General features: G+C 42.8%; 1 protein-coding gene across 1 annotated transcript in view; it reads right to left on the bottom strand.

Annotated features, from left to right (window-relative positions):
• Window positions 1–5,025, bottom strand: part of grid2ipa (glutamate receptor, ionotropic, delta 2 (Grid2) interacting protein, a) — a 61,081-nt gene that overhangs the window by 29,692 nt on the left and 26,364 nt on the right. The gene's annotated exons all lie outside the window — the stretch shown is intronic.

The raw sequence follows: 5,025 nt of genomic DNA, 5'->3' as shown, positions 1-5,025 counted from the left end.
AAGGGTGAATGGTTGGATGGATGGAAGGATGGATGGTTGAATGGATGAATGGAAGGATGGTTGGATGGATGGAAGGATGGGGGAGGGATAATGGAAGGATGGATGGATGGATGGATGGATGGATGGATGGATGGATGGATGGATGGATGGATGGATGGATGGATGGATGGATGGATGGAAATGTATGTTCACAGGCGATTTAAAGGGATAGTTCTGATTTTGTGAAGCTGGGTTTTATGAAAATTTTATGGTCAAGTAAAATGAAAGTTTGGTGATTCTAAAAGTGACGTTCTATCAGAACGTTATTAATAGTTTGAGCCTTATCAGTCACAAGAAAAAGACAGATGCTTTTTTAAGCTCCACATGGAAAACTTGGTAAAGAAACTGAAAGTTAAACTGGGTTTCTTTTTCAGAAACAGATCCTGTTTCACTCTGAATGTTAGGAAACACCTTGTATCTGTGACTTTCCTTCCCTCCATTGATTACGGTGACATTATTCATATGAACGCTCCTACAAGAACCCTGCAGATGTTGGATGCTGTCTATCACGGTGCATTAAGATTCATAACTGGCTGTAACTACCGTACCCATCATTACTCCCTGTACTGGTTAACCAACTGGTTATCATTAACTTCATGTAGACTCTCACTGGTACATTTTCATCGTTAAATCACTTCTTGGTCTGCTGCCTTCATACATCTCCTCCTACATGTCTCAGTGTGAGTGCAGTTACAGCGTGCGCTCTCAGGACATTATTACCTGCAGTGTTCCCTCAGTGAGGACTGAACTTGGCAAAAGGGCCTTCTCCTACTCCGCTCCTGTTTCCTGGAATATCTTGCAAAAAGATCTGAAGCTCTCAACCTTGACCTCTCTAAGTGGCTTCAAATATTTGTTAAGTTCCAAGAACCAACGTAGACATGTTGCTGTTTTTAGTTTTCCAATATTCTACATCGCTTTTCCATCAGTTTTTTTGTTTCGTTTTTTTTAATACCATTTTCTTCCATTTATTCTTCTCAATTTACGTACTTTCTTTTATGCTTGTCTACTGTTGTCATCATTCTTTGTTAAAAATCAGGACTCTCTTGTAAATGAGTCCCCGAGGCTCAATGAAACTAACCTGTACAAATAAAGGTTGAATGAAAAAAAGGAAGTTTCGCACCAGGGTGGGACCTTGTTTGTATCATTTTCTTAAGACATAAAATAACTCAACAATGTATGTAATGACTGCTGCAGAAACTTCACTTTTTCATGACAGCATTAGTTTAGTTTGTTGTTCGTATTATTACAAAAATGTCATCACTGTCACAGCTGAACGCTTCAGTGTGGACAGCTGCTGTTTTCAAGCATCCTCATTTGTAAAAAAAAAAAAAAATCATGAAAATCTGTTTTATAAAGCTTTACAGCAACACCAGATCTGCATTATTCCATAAGAGCTCTCATATGTGCCAACAGACACTTCTGGGCTAACATACCAAACAACCTATAAATGTGTACAACTCTTGGCTGTGTTCAAGTTTTATTTTGGAAGCTTAACTTTAACTCTGACTTTATATTATAGGAGGGTTAATTGTCCCTCTGGAGCCGATTTGTATTCTGGATAGTTTCAGTGCATTGACAGTAGTTTGGTTTAATTATAAGGAGCATCTTTATTGATGTAGTTTTGGGGTGCAGCCAAATTGTGGAACAAACTGTCTTTTCACATTAGACGTATATCCTCCTGCACTTAAAACTCATTTTAATGCTTTGGCTTTTGTTGCCATGTTAGATTTTATTGTTTTGTTCTTGCTCATATTCTTTTATCTTTCATTTCTAATCGTTTTGTTTGATTATACTGCACTGCACTTTGTTGATTTGTTTTAAAGGGCTTTATAAACTAATTGAATTGACAACATTTGTTTCACGCTGTGGTAAATTTCCATTTAGGCCCATGTGTAAATCCATTTCTGAGCTGATCTTACAAAATAAATGAAAATCAAGTGCAGACGCGCAGAACATTTGGCTCATTTGTCACTAATGACTGTTGTGCTGACAGAAAAGAAAAGTCTTTTCAGTGTTTACACTTGTGATCACCTTGTTGATGGTTTTTATGTAATGGTTGTTCTGACATGCCCAGAACCCTCAGCACAAGAGCTTTTAAATCTCAAGAGCCACAATAATAACAAAACAGCTGAAGTGCAGATCAGCTGATTAAGATGTGACACCAAACACATCATGGTGCGTTAAGGAGCGGAGCTGCTTTACGGAAAATGCTCCTTTATTTGATCAGACCTCCTCCAGTTTCCACCTGGACGTGAAGAGCTACAGAATTTGAACAAAGATGCAGACATGTACCTGTACCAGTCCAGGCCGCGGTCATAAAACCTGTCGAAGAAGTGCGGCTCGGCGCCGAACGCCCGCGCGTCCGGATGGATGCGCAGGAACTCCAGCAGCGCGCGCGTGCCTCCTTTCTTCACGCCGATTATAATGGCCTGAGGAAGCCTTTTAGTCCCGAAGCTGTTGGACACGGGGATGCCGTGTCTGTCCCCGTCGCTCTGGGGCGTGAGGAGCTGTCGGTCCGCGTGCACCTGCTGCGCGTCCTCGAGCTCCGTGCGGTTCGGACGATGGGGCGGCGCGTCCGGAGCCTGCTGGCTGTAGAAAGTCCTCGGAGCCGAGTCGCAGAGTCCCGTGAGGCAGTAGAAGAGGTAGGTGGAGATCAGGAGCATGGTGAAGAACAGGGGGGCTTTGGAGAGCACCTTCCCGGAGTTGAGCCTGACTCTGCAGCCACTACATCCCATGAGGTGATCTGCTCGACTCCAAAGGACCAAAACGGAGTCAGCATGCTTCTTCCTCCTACATGGAGTTCACTCCACACACACAACCTGTTGCACGATGGAGGAACTATGGAGGAACCTCTCTCCAGTCTTTAAAAATGAGAGTCAGACATATTTATTCCGTCTTTCCATGACTAGTTGTGCGCTCTGACGGTGTCCTCCTCCTCTTTTCAACCTCTCCCACACACCCATCCTCCAGCCCCAGTCTCCACCCTTCACGTCTCCAACACACAAAGTTTCTCTTTAGCTGAATGTTGCAGAAGCGAAGCAAGATTCACATTTTCACTGCTGCACATCATTTTTGTTCACATCTGTAATATGTGCAAAAGTGTCAGACAGACTTAGAGCTTTTGTAAAGAAAAAAAAAAAGAAAAGAAAAAGCTTAGATATTTTAGAATTATAAATTTAACAGTGCCTGTATCGGTCTGTTAGCAAAATATCTCACGAACCACTGGATAGATTTTAATGAAACCTGATCAGCTTTTGGAGTCGACCAGTTCAAGATGGCTCCCACGGCTAATGAATCAAATAAAAAAATGGCTGTAACTCTGTCAGCTTGGCACATGTTGAGCACATTGGTGTGAAAGTAGCTGAGAGTCATCCCCAAAACATATTCTGAGAGCTAACAGGTTGATTGAAACAAGACGCGTGACGTTATTGTCTAAATTTGACACAAAAATGTCTAAAACTGTCGTTTCTCAGCATGACATGACTTTAGTGGGCAAGTGTCAAGAAAGGCGTTGAGCGAAGGAATGCCATTAAATTTATTCATGTAAAAGAAAACGACCCTCACATCTTTGATTGATCCTCTGAAGATGTGACCTCGCAGGCAACAGATCTTCCAAGTCACGCCTTAAAAAGTTGTAAAAAAGAGGTTTGTGTTGCTCCATCACCTTTTCATCCAGTTGGGTTGGAGGGAAGGATCAGAACTGGGATGTTCCCCTGACTTTGTAACGTTGGAGCAGGTATTGGGTTTCTTCTGACAGTGAGCTGGAGTTCAGACTTTGAAATGTCTGTTTGAAAGGATGAGAGGATAAAAAAAAAGAGGGTGGAGAGATATAATCTGTCTGAAGGAGAGGCGCTCAGGCCCTGAAGCTACTCCAAAACATAATGAACCACTTCAGGCTCCCGCTGTACATTTGAGAGCTGCATGTTGAAGCTCTTGATTCAGCTGCTTATTTAATAATATTACAGAAAACAGATTAACTGAAGTTAGAATTAGAGGAAAAGTTTGGGTTTTTGTTGCCACGCATGACCCCTTTGTTTGTGTGGTAACTATGGAGCAGCAGCCTGCAGCATGCTGTTTAGCATGAACACAACAAAATGAGCTGAAAGTCACGAGCAGACGCTTCCATTATCAAAACCACAGTTTTAGTTTCACACGTATGTGCAAGTTTAACTAATTTAGTTTCGTACAACATTAGAAACATACTGAAGTGACCCATTTGCGTTTGTATTGTTTATTTTGCAGTCAATTAAAAAACAAAAAAAGGGAAAGACAAAAAATACTTAATTTTGTCCGAAACGTATACTTCCCTCTGGGTTGAGGGTGAGGTTCTGCTTCAAGTGGAGGAGTTCAAGTATCTCAGAGTTTTGCTCATGAGTGAGGGAAGAATGGAGCATGAGATTGACAGACCGATTGGTGCAACATCTGAAGTATTGTGAACTCTGTGCTGGTCCGTTGTGGTGAAGAGAGACCTGAGCTGTAAGGCAAAGCTCTCTGTTTGCTGATCGGTCGATGCTCCTACCCTCACCTACGGTCACGAATCTTGGGTAGTGACTGAAAGAATGAAACTGCAGATAAAGGCAGTTGAAATGAGTTTCCTCCGCAGGGTAACTGGACTCTCCCTTAGAGACAGGGTGAGAGGTTCAGTTATCTAGGAGAGACTATGTCTTTCGGGTGGGAACACCTTGGGAACGCCTCCCAGAAGAGCTGGAAGAGGTGGCTGTGGAAAGAGATGTCTGGGCCTCCCTGCTCAAGCTGCTGCTCCATGACCCAACTTCAGAACACATGGAAGATGATGGATGGATGGATGGATGGATGGATGGATGGATGGATGGATGGATGGAAGGATGGATGGATGGATGGATGGATGGATGGATGGATGGATGGATGGATGGATGGATGGATGAATGGATGGAAGGATGGAGGGATATATGGATGGATGGAAGGATGGATGATGGATGGAGGGATGGATGGATGAATGGATGGATG

This window comes from Nematolebias whitei, chromosome 15 (genome assembly GCF_014905685.2).
Source record: "Nematolebias whitei isolate Nwh7 chromosome 15, NemWhi1, whole genome shotgun sequence".
In the NCBI taxonomy this organism is placed as follows: domain Eukaryota; kingdom Metazoa; phylum Chordata; class Actinopteri; order Cyprinodontiformes; family Rivulidae; genus Nematolebias; species Nematolebias whitei.
Note: the sequence above shows the minus strand (reverse complement) of the source record. Positions and strands in the feature narration are given on the sequence as shown.